Below are 17,695 nucleotides of genomic sequence, written 5' to 3'. Positions count from 1 at the left end.
AAGTTCAACATTCAGCTTTTTAGTCTCCCCTTCTCTCTGGGTTCATTTTTGTCACTTCGCTTTTACAGTTCATTCACTTTATCACCACAAACAATTCACCTTTCACAGCAACTTTCGGGTGGGCTACTTCCCTGTGCCGGACCACTCTGTTACTAATTATCGCTGGTGTTACAGCTAGTTCTACTTCAAAGTTTATTCACAGGTCTGCCTTTCTTCGCGTCTCACCCACATATGTGCAGCCTTCACTTGCGATATAATGTTGCAACTCCTCTTTCCCTAGCACACACCGGCACACAGTGGTCCGGCACAGGGAAGTAGCCCACCCGAAAGTCGCTGTGAAAGGTGAATTGTTTGTAGTGAAAGTGAATTGACCTTGCTCAGAGTGTCACTATGGATCGCCTTTTATCCATGTGAGAAGAGCTAATTGGCATCGGGTGTATGCACTTAAAGTCAAGTGCCTGACTTTGCCTGACCCGATTAGCGGTACATGTCCTGTGTGATGTATAAGAGTTAGTCTTGTTACTCTTAGTCACCCTCTTCATCGACCCAGTGTTTGTGTAGAGAGGGTTGAGGAGGGCTGTGGGGGGGGGGGGTGTTTAGACATCGGAGAATCCTAAAGCATAGGATGGGTTAGGTGTACAAAAAAAGGGGTGGGGGGAAATACCGGGTCTCACCATTGGCTGCCTCACCCCTCACCCAGGTGATCCTCCCGCACTGGTCCACCCCCAGGAACTGGATCCAAAAGTGATGGCCGTGTCCTGGCCACCTGGATCACAAGTCCCCGAGGACCAGCGGGTGAGACGCCCTTTGGTTTCTCACACTATACAATTATCCACAGGGATTTCCAGATGTGTAGGATTAGCAAGCAAGGGCATTTCCTGTACTGATAGCGTAGTGCATATTTGCAGGGCAATGATCTAGTTCACCGGTGATATTAGCGCATGGGTTGCTAGTTCTGCTAGACACATTACCAGTAGGTAGTTCTGCTATATACATTCACCAGTAGGTGTGATTAGCAGACTAACTGCTAGAGGGCCCCCTGTATCTAGTTCTGCTCTTGGATTTCCAGGTGCGCAAAATTAGCATGCATGTGCCTTCTTGGACTGATTGCATAGTGCATAAGGAACAAGTTACTTACCTGTAACTGTTGTTCTCAAGCATGGGTCTGGCATGGATTCACATGCTCATGAATATTCCCCGTCGTCAGGCTGGGAATCCTCGGTAAAGAAAAAATCAGTATCAGTTTTGTTTCTGATCTGTCTTTCGTAGTAGTAACCAATCACTGATCTCTGCGTCATACTGACCACAGCCAATGACTGCCATCTCCCTAAGCCCCGCCTCTGGCAGCCATCTTCAGATTTGGTAGCACGTGAAGTGGCAGTATGACCAAGTGAAGAGCCGCAGAGGGGTAGGCGGGAGGGTTCGCATGTGAATCCATGCCAGACCCATGCTGGAGAACAACAGTTACAGGTAAGTAACTTGTTCCTTCTCCAGCATGGGGTCTGGCATGGATTCACATGCTCATGAATATAAGAATACATAGCAGTACACACATCCACAACCACGGGAGGTGGCAACAGGCTCAACATTAAGCAATACAACAACTCAACATTAAGCATCTCTTACCTCCTCACCAGGCTCACCTTAAGCGAACAGGTTGCACAGCACTGCTTGGCCGACCTTGGACTCCTCCCTGGAATCCCGATCGACGCAGTAGAATCTCGTGAAGGTGTGCGTTGACCTCCACGTAGCAGCCCTGCAGACGTCCAGCATGGGCACACCAGATAGGAACGCCGTAGTAGCAGCGATCGCTCTGGTCGAATGGGCACTCGGACGGCCTGGCAAGGGTCGGTTAGCCAACCGGTGGCAGTGCATGATGCAGCCGGAGAGCCATCTGGAAATAGAAGACTTCGAGAGAGCCTTCCCTTGATTCACAGGTCCAAAGTTCACAAACAGCTGTGATGTCCTCCGAAAACTCTTTGTGCGTTCCACGTAGAACTTCAGCGCTCTAGCCACATCCAGCAAGTGCAAAGTCCTCTCGGCCGGCGACGAAGGAGACAGGAAGAAAACAGGTAACACCAGGGGCTTGTTAAGATGGAAGTCCGACGGCACCTTGGGCATAAAGGAGGGGTGCATCCTAAGCACCACCCTCGAGGCATGGAAAGTCAAATACGGTGCTTTGCAGGATAGGGCCTGGATCTCTCCCACTCGTCGTGCGGAGGTAATGGCCACCAGGAATGCAGTCTTCCACGACACAAACTTCATCGGTGCGGAGTGCATCGGCTCGAATGGGGGCCCCATGAGCCTAGTCAGCACCACGTTAAGTTCCCACGCTGGGGCCGGGGCCTTCACCAGCGGGAACGACCGGAACAGTCCTTTCATAAACTCTTTCCCAGTCGATGGGACCACAGGGACGTCGGTCCTGTGGTTCTGGTATATCTGGAAATCGCCGCCAGATGAATCTTAATGGAGGCATGGGCTAGCCCAGCCTTTGCCAGCGATAGCAGGTACGGCAGCACCTGAGGGGCCATAATCCATAGGGGGTTGATCGTCCACTTGTGACCGTAGCATTTGAGAGTCGAGGATGCCCTGGCCTTTGCAAGAACCTATGCAGTCGGCCGGTATATCGTACCCTCCAAACTCTAGCGCTGCAGGAGCCAAGCCTGCAGGTTCAGCAACGCCGGGTCGTGGTGGAAGATGGCGCCTCCTTCTCTGGAGAGGCGATCCCCGTCCGCTGACAGCTTGATGGATGGTGGTGTTGACAAGTCTAGAAGGTCCGGGAACCAGATCTGCCTCGGCCACGCCGGTGCAACGAGGATCATCCTGCACCGGGACCTCTTGAGCTGGTTGATGAGTCGAAGCAGCAACGGCAACGGAGGGAACGCATACAGGTATAGGCCGTCCCAGGGGAACGAGAACGCATCCCCCATGCTTCTCGGCTGGGGAAACCTGCTGGCGAACCTCTGGCACTTCGAGTTCGTCGCTGTTGGGAACAGGTCGATTTGGGGTTTGCCCCATCGTCGGAAGAGTTGATCCACGTGATCCTGGCGCAGCTCCCACTCGTGACACGCACACAGCTCCCTGCTGAGCGAGTCGGCGATGGTGTTTCTTTCTACTGCCAGGTGGAAGGGAACCAGGAACATCCCCTGGGCGACCGCCCAGTGCCACAGCTCCTGTGCCTCCTTGGATAGGCCTGGGGATCTGGTAGCTCCCTGCTTCCATATGTAAAACATTGTCGTGGTGTTGTGAGTGAAGATCTGCACCACCTTGCCCTTGAGCGACGGGAGGAACGATTTGAGAGCCCAGATCACGGCTCGGAGTTCCAGGACGTTGATGTGCAGGAGCTTCTCCTCCGGAAGCCAGAGGCCTCTTGCGTGGAGATCTCCGGTGTGGGCGCCCCAACCTTCCAGGGAAGCGTCCGTTGTCACAGTCTCCTGGTATGCCGGCGTCTGAAAGTCCTTGCCCGCCATGAGGTGTGCTCGGACGCCCCACCACTGAATCGCTCGCCGGAACACCTCGTTGAGGGAGACCCTGTCTTCGAAGGTGCCCGTTGCCTGCATCCAACGGGCGTCGAGAAATTCTTGAAGAGGGCGCATCCGTAGTCTGCAAAGGCGCACCAGGTAGATGCAAGAGGACATCATCCCCAGGAGGGACTTGATGGACCTCACCTTGGCCACGTCCGTGGCTAGCAGGCGCTGCACTTTGCCCAGAATGGTCTTCGTCCGTTCTTCCGACGGTGCCGCCAGGCGCCTCACTGTATCGAGCTTCGCTCCCAGAAACAGGGCCACCTGCGACGGCACGAGGTGGGACTTTGGGTAATTTATGGCGAATCCCAGGTCTGTTAGTAGCTGGACGATCCTCGCAGTGTGTTAGACGGCGAGTTCCCTCGTCTTTGAGCGGATGAGCCAGTCTTCCAGGTAGGGGTAGACGTGAATCCCCTGCAGACGCGCCGCCACAGGTGCCAGGCACTTGGTAAAGACCCTGGGGGCCGACTTCAATCCGAACGGCAGTGCTCTGAATTGGTAGTGGCGTCCCTGGACGACGAACCTGAGGAACTTTCGGTGACTTCTGAGGATGGGAACGTGGAAGTATGCATCCTCCAGGTCCAGCGACGATAGGAAGTCGCCTTCCTCCAGCTGTCCCAGCACGTGCTGGAGGGTGACCATCCTGAACTTTTGTGACCTGATGTATTTGTTCAAACGACGAAGGTCCAGGATGGGGCGCCAGCCGCCAGTCTTCTTCCTGAAGAGGAAGTACCTTGAGTACACCCAGGAGCCTCTTCGGGACGGGCTCGATGGCGCCTTTCCTGATCATCGCCCGTACTTCCAACAGCAGTTGCGGGACGTGATTTTCCTTTCTGGCCACAGGTGGAATGTGAGGGCACTTCTTCAGGAATTCGATAGAGTGTCCTCTTGCCAGGGTATCCAGCACCCAACGATCGGTGGAGATGGACTTCCACACGCCGACAAACTTCGTCAGCCGGCCTCCCACCGGGGTGCTTCGGTGGGGGCCCGAGGCCACGGCCGGTTCAGTCCTGCTTGGAGGTGGTGGCCTTGCCGCCCTGGCCACCTTGCCGACAGCGGCGAGGTGCTCCCTGCTTGCCGCGACCCCTGTAGGCCTCCTGAGACGAAGAGCGTGCAGCCTGGCGGTAGGACGACGAGCCACCGCTGGATCCCTTGGAGGCCCCTTGTCTGCCTCTGGAGCTCCGAAAGGGCCGTCGTTGTTGAAGGGCTCCTAGAGAGCGGGCCGTCTCCGTGTCCGTTTTTATGGCTTGGAGGGATTCGTCCACCGCCTTCCCGAACAAGTTGCTGCCGTCGAACGGCATGTCCAACACCCTGGTCTGGACGTCCTGACGAAAGTCGGTCGCCCGGAGCCAACCCCGTCGTCGTAGGCAAACTCCGTTGCCCAGCTGGCGGAACCCGGTATTGGCAATATCGGTTGCCACCGTTATTGCGTGGTCCGATGCCACCTCGCCTTCTTGAAGTATTTCCAGGGCCTCGGACCTCTTGTCGTCCAGTAGGAAGTCCAATATGGGGGCCAGCTTAAACCAGAGCTCCCTGTCGTAACGGGCCACGATCGCCAGGGCGTCGGCCGCTTTGATCGTCGTCGCCGCCGATGAAATGACCCATCGCCCCATGGCGTCCAACTTCTTTCCCTCGCCGTCCGGAGGGGAATTCGACGTTGAGGCTCCTGACCCCGCCGCTTTCTTCTTCGCCGCCGCCGAGACAACAGAGTCTGGCGTTGGTTGGGACCTGAGGCACAGGGGAGCGGTCTCGGGGACCCGGTACTTCTTCTTGTACCGGTCCCGTTTGGCTGGTGCCGTAGAGGGGTTCTTGAGTACCGACAGGCACTCCTCCCAGATGTCATCGATTAGAGGCACCGCGATGACAGTCTTCCTCTTGGCCTCCCGGCGCTGATAGAGGAAACCTTCCTTTTTCTGCTCCTCCGGGCAGAGCTGGAACAATTCGGACGCCCTGGCGATCATGGGGTGGAATGAGCCAATCTCGTCGGGAGGAGATGCCCGTGCGACGGGAGACGGGAGACCCGTTCCGTCGTCGTCGCCCTCAGAACCAGTCGTCGAGCCCACCGCACCGTCATCTCCCGACTCGTGGGAGGATGAGGATGGAACTGCAGGCCTCACGGGGGCGAGCGGAGGAGAGGGTTGGGTCCTCCGTCGTTTGCTCTGAGGACTTCCCGACGGGCCAGGTTGCGGGTCCTCCGGCCTGGGCCGTGGTAATCTCGTCCTTATCTCAGAGCATAAGGACTGGATCGCAGACAAAATGGCCACCGAGCTATCCTGAGGCCTAGGTTCCGGCTGCACCGGAAGGGAAGGCTGCTCTTCCTCGCCATCATCGTATTCCTCGGTTATCTCCCGAGGACCTTCCTTGCGCGACCGAACCTTCTCGAATTGTACTTCGAGATTCCTCGTGACCTCGGTCAGTTCCTCCTCCGAGGCTGACTCCGAGCTAGAGGAGGCTACCGTGTCCCCCCGCCCCCTTGTTCCATCATGGTGGCCATGACGATGGGCTGAAAATAGGATTCCCTCCTTGGCGGCAGGGAAACTCTAGTCACGGAGGGAGTCTCCGCTGGCGGGGTCTCTGCCGGCTTGGCCAGAGTCGCCGCGATCGCCTCGATAGAGGCCTTTACCTGCTGGGTAGGGGCCTTCACCACCTTAGGTGCGTCCTGGGCCTTCTCCTTAGCGGGAGAGGCGCCACCTTGCTCCCCCTCTCCCGAGATCGGACGGGGCTTCTCCCGAAGCTTACCCGGGGTCTCAGACTTCCTCTTCCCCGAACCGGAGCGCTGGCTCGTGGTTGACGGTGCCGGGGAAGGTGCGCCCTGCCTGGCGACCGAAGAGCCCGACCTTTCGGCGCTCCCAGAGCCAGCGGACTCCCGACGCTTGGCCTGGTGTTGGGCCCCAGTCACCGGCGCGCCCGCACAGGATTTAGAAGCCCGCTCGGACCCTTTCTTCTTCTCACCCGTTGAGCCTTTCTCCAACCAGCTGGCGAGACGAGATCGACGGTCCCTCATGGTCCGCTCCGACAAGTTCTTGCAGAACTGGCAGTCCTTCTCTACATGAGTCTTGTCCCCATGAAGACAGTAGAGGCATCGCGAATGTTCGTCCTCCTTAAACACATTCTGCAGCCCGCATCCAGGGCAGCTGCGAAACAGCTTGGGTCCGGGTGACAAACTCGCGTCCTGGGCCATCTCGAAGTAGGCCGCGAATCTTCTGGAATCCTCCAAGAGGTTGATTCGACTAAATCTTCACCCTTGAGGGGCGTAGGAAAATCCTGCAACAGGTACCCGTTAACGGGAGTAGAAACGGTGGAGCTTGAGGCTCGATTAACCGAAAAAATGTGAAAATTCACCTGAAAAAGCGCGAAACACGCAGTAAAAGCTCGAGAGCTAAGCACGAGGACTCCCAACACTTGAACGTGCGGTAAAAATCTGAAGATGGCTGCCAGAGGCGGGGCTTAGGGAGATGGCAGTCATTGGCTGTGGTCAGTATGACGCAGAGATCAGTGATTGGTTACTACTACGAAAGACAGATCAGAAACGAAACTGATACTGATTTTTTCTTTACCGAGGATTCCCAGCCTGACGACAGGGAATATTCATGAGCATGTGAATCCATGCCAGACTCCATGCTGGAGAATTGCATAGGCTTGATCAAGCTCATTGGTATTATTGGTGCTTGTTTTACAAGTCTAGCACAATCGCCCCTGATTAATGGTGATACATGGCTCTAGGCCTCTCCTGCAGGTAAGGTAATGAATACATTCTGACAGGTAAATGGGTGCTGCTACGATTCAGGTTTCATGTCTGGGCAAAGGCTCTGGCAAGTAGAGTTCGATATCGCCAGAACCGAAGGTCTATGACAGAGTCTGTAATCAGCAAAGTACCATGCTAGGTGTCGGTTGTGGTGTTAGGTCGATTAGTTCACTGCATTCCCTTATGTGTTTTTAGGCGAAGAGACAGGTTTTGACTGCCTTTGGGAAAGCCATGTAGTCTTCGCTGAGTCTAATGCAGAGAGGCAGCAAGTTCCACAAAGTTGGCACCACGGTTGAGTAGGCTGGCTCACCGATGCTGGACTAATTGGAGGTGGGCACCACTAGGAGGATGGCAGTGATTGACCTAAGGGTGCGAGTCGGTGGTAAATCGTAATCTTTTCTTGTAGGAATTTGGGGCCTGCTTTGTGCACCACTCGGTAGGTAATACATAGGAATTTGAAGGTGGCACTGTGTCCAACTGGGAGCCAGCGTAGGGTGCAGAGAGCCAGAGCGATGTGGTCCCTTGGTTCCAATGCAAGAAGCAGTCAGAGCCGAGTTTTGTACTCTTTGGAGTTGGTTTAACTGGTAGGTCAGTACACCCATGGAGAGGGAATTTGCATAGTTCTGACTGTACATGACAATGTACATGATCGCAGCCAGTCTGTTGGGGTAGGTAAGGTAAGGTAAGGGAAGATAGGCTTCAGGAGCCTACAGTGGAAATGACAAGCTTTGGAAGTATTGTTGATGTGGTGAGCCAGAGTTAGGTCCGAGTCCATGGTGCAGCCAAGGTTTTTGACAGTGTTGGTGCACGCAATGGGGAGACCGAGTGAGGATGGCCAGGGAGTCGGCTGGGGGAATGAAGCACATTTTCTGCATACCATGATCTCAGTTTTACCTGGGTTCAGAAGGAGATGGTTAGTCCTCATCCAGCCATCAATGTCAGAGAGACACGCTGCTAGGTCAGGGATGGGGAAGGTGGGGGATTTGGGAATTCACAGGATGATTTGTCTCATATCCACATAGTTATATTATAGCAAGTGAGGTTGTGTGAGCGAATGATCCTGGGCAGGAGGGTCAAGTCTGTCTATTAGAGAGGAATGAGGCGATCCAGCAGAGGGGCGAGTCACGTATTGCTAAGGAGTACAGTCCGTCAAAGAGGATCATGTGGTTGATGGTGTCAAAAACTGCACAGAGTCAAGCAGAATAAGAGTTGTGCATCCTTCTGAGTCTGCCGTGACTGAGGTCATCCAAGATGAAGATTAGCGTGGTTTCTTTTCCGCAGCGCGGATGGAAACCTGATTGCGTGGGGCCTAGGGCATTGTTGGATTCCCCAAAACCATTAAGCTGCGTGCAAGCAGTGCGGCCGAGGAGTTTAGTGCCAGGAATCTGGTGTTGGAGATTGGCCTGTAGTTGATTGGTAGTAGAGGGTAGAGGGATGTTTAAGCACAGGTTTGACATGCAGAGTTTTGAAGGAGTCTGGGAAGTTGCTGGAGGTGAGGGAGATGAGAATGGACCTCGTCAATTCTCCTGCACAGGTGGGGAGAGGAGGGTCAAGGGGTGAGCCAGAGGGTTGGCTGACGGATAGTAGCTTTGTTAACTCCTCACTCGAGATAGGGTTGAAAGAGCAGAAAGAAGGGTTCTTTGAGGGGGCAGGGGGTCTGAGAGCAGGTGTAGAGGGAGAGTTTGGCGTTGAGGGTGGCCTCCCTCTGTAGGGCTGTTTTGTGGAAGTGTTCGGACAGGGAGTTGCAGAGCGTTTGTGAGACGGCAGTTGGCGATGCGGTGCAGGGCGGGTCCAAGAATTCAGTGATTATCCTGTGGAGCTCTTTGCTGCCACTATGGCAGTTCAGGATCCTTTTATTAGAATATGCTTTTTTGGCCCTCGGCTCTCTGATTTGTAGTTTCTGTGGTGGTGGTGGGCGAGTACTGATTTGATTTGCGGGGTTCTGGAAGCTCGCCATTTGCGCTCAAGGGAGCGGTTAGGGGTTTATAGAGTCTGCAGGGGGGGTGAACCATTTGGGGGTAGGACCTTTGCGGGCAGGAACAGGGTTAGGGGAATGAGGGAGTCATTAAGCCAGGAGTCAAAGAGCTCTATGGGCAAGGGTCTAGCTGTGGTGGGGAGTGAAGGGAGGGCGCTTAGCAGTGCCTTGGCTAGGTCCGGTAGTACCTTGACCTTGTTCAGGTTGTAGGGGTAGAGGATGGTGTAGGGGGTGGCAGTGGTGTTTGGATGGAGAAAGGTATGGCAGAGTGGTCGGTCCAGATGAGGGGTTGGAGGTTGACATTGAGAGGAGATCAGAAGAGCTGAAAATGGTGTCAAGGGTGTGACCAGCAGCATGTGTTGGTCCTCCGATATGCTGGGTGAGGTTCTTCAGATGGCGAACCAGATTTTTAAGTCTCCCAGTTGGGCGACTGCTGGGTGGTTAACTAGAATGGCTGCTCGTGTAAAATATAGGTGGGGATGCACTCTGGGCTAAGTTGATCCAGAGCTCACATCCTCCAAATGAAGAACTTGACCCAAAGGATCGGACAACTGGACAGGAGTTTCTTCTTAGACTTCTTGGTTGAAGAATTGCTCAGGTGAGACCAGCCCACACTCTCAGAACGGAGAAAAATTAGGTTGATCTGGATCTTCCATAATGGTAGACTGGTGTCAATATTTTATCAGTATTTAGTTGTTGCCTGCCTTCACAGCCAGGCATTAAGCCCTATCTGAGATTGGTCAAAATGCATACTACCTTTACTACCAACGTAGCAATTGCCAATGCCAAGAAGTTATTGATCGATATCAATAAACAATTTGATGATTTCAAGACTACAACCCTGAACCGCAAAACTAAGAAACTCCATAAAGACATTAAAGAGTTCAATTTGGAAATCATCTACCCACATATCTCTGAAAACTATTTAAACAACCTAAATCAGGGCCTACCCCAAGGTAACCAAAAGGAACCGCAGAAGAGGGGCAACCTTCTCAGGCTCCAGCAGTGGATCATCCTCTGACGACCAAGCTCGACAACATCCTCGACCACAAGGCCCACCATGAGCAACCTTTGGATACCCTGGTCCATCACCATTCTTTCCTTTTTTAGGGGGAGGGGAATTTGGCAACCCCCAATGGGGCCCACCACAATGGGGGTTCCAACCATGAGGAGGAACAACAAATCAACGCCTCCGATGCCGCAGACAGGGATATTAAATCCATCTGAAGATTTTGAAACAATTCCAATCTTCAATCTGGCCAAAATTTCATTGTCTGCTCACAAAAGGCCTGTCATTTGTGCCAACAGCACAGACAGATTGGTACGACTCCGAAATGGAGATCCGTACCTTCCTAAGAAAAGTCAGACTAAGAACTTTCTTCCATGAACACAACTTGGAACCAGAGGAAACAGAAGAAGACACTGGCTTACATAACCCATCGTCTTTCACCCCCTCTGATGGCCAAATACCGAACAAGCTCTTAACCTTTGAAAGATGTGCTTTGTAAGACTTTGACCGCCTACGGAAGAAAACTAGTAAAACCAAACACAACCTGTCCATAGCTGAGAAACAGGCACATTGCTACAAAACAACAAAAACATTATCTTCAAACCAGCTGACAAAGGTGGTGGTCTAGTGATTATGACTACAAACCAATATAAAAACATGGTTCTGGCACTACTTGACGACCGAGAAAGCTACTCAATACTTCGAAAAGATCCCAGTCGGGAAATATCTCAAGAAATTTCTGAGTCTGTTAACTTCGCACTACAGCGCAAGTGGATCTTGCAAAAAGAAGCTGAATACCTTATAAAACCAGTGGGAAGGACCCCCTGCTTCTATTCTTTGCCCAAAATACACAAAGATCCCACAAACCCACTGGGACGCCCAATAGTTTCAGGATGCGGTTCTATCATTGAACCACTATGCAAATTTGTAGACATTTCTTTGCAACCGATAAGCATTCACACTCAAACCTACCTTCGGGACACCACCCATACAATAACAATATTTGAAGATCTAGCATTCAACCCATCGGAACAACAGTTAGTATGGATATTAAATCACTGTACTCCAGCATCCCGCAGGAAGATGCCATTGAATGCATCAGGGAATGGCTAACCTCTGAACCTCCCAATACCAGTATTCTAGTTAATTTCATTGTTGAACTCATAACTATTGCACTCCGTCGAAACTTTTTTACCTTTGACAACACAACATACTTGCAAACGAAGGGCAACGCAATGGGTGCGGCCTTTGCGACAAGTCTGGCAATCCTGTTTATGGCTAAATTTGAGAAAGACTTTGTATTCTCCAACCTTAACAACTGGCAAACCCGCATCAGCCATTGGCACCGCTACATCGATGATGTCATTTTTATCTGGACCGGTAGCCCATTTGAACTCCCTAACTTTTGGACCTGGCTCAACACGTGTAATCCAAATATCCAATTTACCATCGATCAAAGCAACTCTGAAATAAAATTCCTGAACCTATCAATTCGTTCCAAAGATGGGAAACTAACGTGTGACCTATATCGAAAAACAACTGCTCGCAACACCCTACTACATTACACCAGTAACCATCCGGCCCACACCAAAAACAACCTACCATATGTATGTATGTATTTTAATTTTGTATAACGCCGGTAGCCCGTGGGCATCGGGGCGCTTAGAATTACAACACAGCAGCTGCACGACGGACAAATAACAAATTACTGCGGCCTGATGAATGACCCTGAACACTGCTTTCCACCAATTCATCATCTAAAAAGGTGAATCTTCAACCTCTTCCTGAAAACAAGATGATTTACTTCAGACTTAAGAGTTTCAGGGATGCTGTTCCACAATTTAGGAGCCAGCACCAGAAAGGATCTGCCCAACCCGGATTTCAACTTGAACTTAGGTACAGTCAAGAGGCACTTTCCCTCTGAGCGTAGTCTTCTCCTGGGTGTATAGAGCACTAAGCTCTATTTCAAGTAGTCCGGAGCTATGCCATAAAGGCACTTGTGTACCAAACAGAGAGCTTTGAACTTTATGCGTTCCTCTACTCTAAGCCAGTGCAGAGATAATCTATCCGCAGTGACATGGTCTTTCTTCTTCAAATTCTTAACTAGCCTGACTGCATTGTTCTGGATCACCTAGCAGCTGGATAGGTCCTTGGATGAGGCCCCTAACAACAGAGCATTACCATAGTCGAGCCGTGATAGAATGATGGCTCTGGCTATCGTGGCCATATTGCCTTCATCGAGGAACGGCTTGATGGCTTTCATTAGCCTGAGATAGTACGCGTATTGTTTTGAAGATAGCTGGTCTGGGCATGAGAATCGACCGCAGAACTGACCATCATACCCAGTGTTTTCACTTTGGGGCCCACCAAGATAGTAGCATTCTTGATTTGGAAAGAATTATACTCTGCCCCCAGATTGGCCAACTGACGACAGGACCCAAACAACATCAGTTTGGTTTTTGAGTCATTCAGGCACATCCAATTTGCCTGCATCCAGTCGTCTATTGATTGTAAACCCTGGCAATCACTTCGCTGTCCGTGGCGTGATGACTACCCCCCCCCCCAATTCCAATATAAATTGGGTGTCGTCTGCGTAGTTCGTAAACGACACTCCAGCTTTCACCAATAGGCTGCACAATGTGCGCATATATATGTTGAACAACATCGGTGACAGGCTGGCCCCTTGGGGGACTCCAAATAAGATTTCACAGGGATCAGAGAAACTGCTACCCTAATGGACTTGGCGGTTGGATAGAAATGACAGAAGCCAATCAATGGCTCCTTCGGAACAGCCCACGTTCTCTCCAAGTGCCTTGATGAGAAGATGATGATCCACCAGGTCGAAAGCGGCACTTAGGTCTAGGAGCATCAACATCCCTAACTTATTCTTGTCTAACAAACTCAGCATCTGATTCTGCAGGTCCAGCATGGCTGTTTCAGTACAAGGGATGATCTGAAGCCTGATTGTTGCTGCTGCATAATCTCCTGGTTCTCTACAAAGTGGTGAAGTTGCTGAGTTGCTACCTTGTCTAATAGTTTAAGAACAAAATTGGAGTTAGTTATTGGGCGGAGGTTAGCAGGGTCCTTAGGATCCAGGCCAGCTTTTTTAACAAGTGGTATGATGGTGACTTTCTTCAGATCTCTGGGCACAGTGCCCTCTTGTAAAGAAGCATTCACTATGCTCCGGAGGTTAGGAGCGAAAATGTCCTTGTGTTGAAGGATGATACTAGGTGGCAAAGTGTTTTCTGCGCAGGTGGTAGGTTTCATATTATTTAACACCTCTAGCATATCTGCCTCAGAAATGGGGTCAAATTTAAAGAGCTGTTCTCTGACAGTTACCTCCACTTCTGTGGGACGAGTGTCCTGTTTAACCGAAGTTCTGGCCTTGATATTTTGTCGCGCTTTTTCCGTTTTGGCTGGAAAGGCGTTTAGGACCATATTACAATCCTCCTCTGTGGGCATAAATGGGGGGTGAGGGATGCAGGTTTTTCAATACTCTTCAAAATATCGAAGAGTTTGCTTGTCTTGTTATCTGCATGTTCAATTTCGGAAAATCTGCCTTCGCTGCCTTAATTTTGTCTCTATATTCCTTGTCCTTTCTTTTCCAATTATTTTTACTCTCCACAGATTTATCTATGATCCATTTCCTTTCCATGGTCCGTTTTTCCTTCTTCAATAAATGGAGCTCTGAGGTGAACCATTTTTGGCTGTTATTTTTTCTAGCTAGCTTGGTAGTGAGCGGTGCCTCTGACTCCACTAACTCGAGAAGATGCTGATTGTATTTCTCTAGAAGACTGACACACGAGTCATGATCCTGAAAATAACCCAGTATTTTGTCAATACATGACTTAAGCTGTAACTTATTTAGGTTTTTAAAATTTCTATTAGCTACTTTGATATGGGGATTATGCTTATGTGCATAAGAAAGGCAGTTTTAGATTAGCCGATATCAAATAATGGTCGCTCCAGATACAGGGTGTGGTGCTGCAGTCTTTCAGGGATAAATTATATCCACACAGCCAGTCTAAATGGTTTCCCTGAGGGGTAGTGGGGTCTTTGGTAAGAACTTTGATGTCAAGATTGTTCAATGCTTTTTCCAGAGCAGTAGCTCCTTTGTCGTCCTTATTCCCTCGCCAGAGGTTAAAGTCTCCCATAATAACTGTGGACACATTAACAGATCTTAGAGTGTTTAGGTATGAACAGAGTCCAAATGAGAAGTCTGAGACCAGTGCCGGTGGTCTATAGATAGCTATTAGGTTAAGGCAGTTGTTGGGTGAGAACACCAATTTCAGGTGCAAAGCTTCACACCCACTAAAGCCTAAAGTCACCTTAAAAAGTTTACGGCTATCCTTAGCAATAACACCCCATCTCCCCTACCCTGCAATCTGTTGTCAAAGTAAATAGTGTAATCTTCTGGTATAGCCTGCTCGCAAGTGGGCTCCACTGGGTCTTTAAGCCAGGTTTCTGTTACACAGAAAATATCAAAGTTGTTAGAGCTAATCATGTCTTTGATGTTAATAGCATGTTTAGTTAAGGTGCGTGTATTAAGTAGACCGATGTTACGATGCAAAAACTTCTTCATACACTGTGGTGGTTCAAAGTTAGTATTCCCCACCACCTCATTATTTAAAGAGCCCTCCTGCAATCTAGCTTGCATTTCTGCATCTAGAGCTTGCATATCTCCAGCCCTGGCTTACCTAGACACATGGTGGAGCCAAGTGCCCCGGAGAACAGAGACGAGAGTGAGAGTAGCGAAGCTAAAGCGCACTGAACGCCGACACATCTAGCCACGGACCGGCACAGACCGGCTTGCCCCGTTCGCGCCGGCGCGTTAGCGCAGAGATGGAACAAATAAACAAGCAGCAAACTACAGGGCTCATGGGAAACGTAGTTTGGCTCCCAAGCAGCGCGTGCTGAAAACTAAACAGGCAGAAGCCTGAACGATGTCAACTAGTTCTTAGTTAGAGTCTAGCCCAATATAGTGGACACAGGATAATATGATAGGCTGAAGCGTTACAGTTCTGGTAATTTTTAAAAAACAATTAAGTCTTCAACAATACTAAACAAAATGCAGTAAATAAAAGTCCATATTGTCATATGGACAATATTTATGAACACGCTGTAACTGTTCCTCTCCGGATGATTACAAGCAACATGCACAGAGTCTGACCACACGCCTAAAAGCACGAGGCTACCCTAAGAAACAACTATATCAAGCTAATAAGAGATTCCGTAGCTGCAATCGTGAAACTCTTCTCCAACTAGAACGAGAGAACGCAGATTCCTCAGATGCACGCCTTACCTGTGTAGTCACTTTTGGAGCCCACACCTCGAAACAGATTATCAATAAGCACTGGCATATAGCCCGTCTGAACCTACGCAAGGACCCCGCCCCCAGATTCACCTACAAACGTGGCAAGACCCTAAGAGAACATCTTGTACACTCATTGTTTCAACCAGTTTCAAGCGTCACCCGTACTCTTCGACCTTTGCAAGGCCATCACCCCTGTGGCAACTGTGTTGCCTGCAAATTCACTAAGAAAATGAGCTTCTTCCTAATAGGCACACGCAAAAGGACACTTAGGGACCTGACCAATTGTAAAAGTCAAAATGTAGTCTACTGCATAGAATGTCCCTGCGGCCTCAGATACATTGGTCAATCTTCATGAGCAATCAACACCGGAATATCAGAACATAGGTCCAAAATCTGCTGTAAAAACCCGTCAGCACCTTTGGTTGAACATTTCCTGTCTGAGAACCATACCCCTAACAGCATTCTGTGGTGGGTGATAGAAAAAGTCAAAGGAGGACCCGACATCCATCATAGCCTCATGAAAAAAAGAAGCACAATGGATACATAGGCTGGACACATCATCACAGCCTTAATGGGATTTGTCAACCTTTAAAGGTTAATAGTGCTGGCTCATTATTCTCTCATCGATCAGATGCACCACTGCAACAAGTCTTGAATAACCGTATCGCCCCATTAGGTTGAGAGGCAGCGAGATAGTTCACATTACCTACTAATCCGAGAGGTGCACTAGGCACGCCCTCACTATTAGAGCACGGACTTAGACAGCCGCCTGCTTTCCGTTTCATCTGCATTTATTTTAACTTTCTATCAAAGTCTCTGTGCCATTCCATTAACGAGTTCCTACAATTATAATTTTAACCCAACTTATTCAGTCTAATATTTCTGTTTACATACCGCCATAGTGTCTGCCTGACAACAATGTGTGGCGGATTGCTGACCGACCCCCTACTGCTTTATTTGTCGGATACACACTAATTATGACTAAGTCACAAGGGAGCATGCACGCTTGCCATAACGACTGTCAACAATGGCAACAGGGCAAGCACGCATGCGTGGCGTCCCGAGCAACGAGCATATTGCTGGCTTTACGTGACGTGCAGGGTTTCTCTTCCACATTCTTGGAAGCATGTCCATGCGAACCATTTCGCACAGAGGCAGCGCCGACCCAAGCGGCTGCCTACCGTGACTCAGCAGTAGAAGAATACGGTGAACCTGGGGTCACTTGGCCGTGCGCGTCTACGTGGTATCCTGTTCCCTGGACCAGCCCACGTGAGCGCGCCGGACCACGCTTCGCCCGCACCATGCTAATTCACAATATTGGACTTTAGCTTCACATTTATTAAGCACCTAATGAGCATGCAGGCAAACTATTGGCATCTGTCTTTTATTCCTTTAATATTACACTAACACTGGATGCCTTTTCCATTTACTGCCACATGATCCAATATGAATTAGAGCGTCTAGCAATAGCAGTGCCGATCCCGTAACACAATATCGGTCATCTCTTTGTTTCCACATTCCCTATTTTTGCTCACCACCTCCCCATGTACACACACATACTGGAGTACTAAGGCATTAACCGTATAGATTTTAATGTTCGTTCTCTTCTTGGACCAAATTCTTCTTTCAAATCTAATCTCCTAGGACACAACGCCGTCTGCACTAATATGTGACAGTGGTTTCTGTGCCCTCGGGATCTCTGAGCAGTAACTGAACTACTGACCCTCCATTTTCAACGGTCTCCCTATATGATTTGCCCCTTTCACAGCCTCAAAACCATCCCTGAACCTTCTGCATTACTGATCCCGGCGTCTGGCGTCGTTCTCTCTTCCAAAACGTGGTCGCACCAATGCGCTTGAGCTAATGCGCACTGGCAAGTAAGTTCAAAAAGCGGTCGCTATGAGAACAAACTTAGTTTTAACACATGTCCCATTGATTGGGGCATCCGCGGTACTAAACCCACTCACAGCATACTAATGTCATCTTATACAGGGTCCCTGATTCGGAGCCCTGATGAAGGCAGACTTTACATCCATTAACTACCGCCGAAACGTGATAACTACAGGGAACAGTGGTCTACCTGTATATCAGCTCGTTGGAATCTTCGCTACCAACCAGCACTTGATCA

General features: G+C 50.3%; 1 protein-coding gene across 1 annotated transcript in view; it reads right to left on the bottom strand.

Annotated features, from left to right (window-relative positions):
* WDR62 (WD repeat domain 62) overlaps positions 1-17,695 on the bottom strand; it is a 2,486,568-nt gene that overhangs the window by 1,669,096 nt on the left and 799,777 nt on the right. The gene's annotated exons all lie outside the window — the stretch shown is intronic.

Source organism: Ambystoma mexicanum, chromosome 2p, assembly GCF_040938575.1.
Source record: "Ambystoma mexicanum isolate Mex_15411 chromosome 2p, UKY_AmexF1_1, whole genome shotgun sequence".
In the NCBI taxonomy this organism is placed as follows: Eukaryota; Metazoa; Chordata; class Amphibia; order Caudata; family Ambystomatidae; genus Ambystoma; species Ambystoma mexicanum.
Note: the sequence above shows the minus strand (reverse complement) of the source record. Positions and strands in the feature narration are given on the sequence as shown.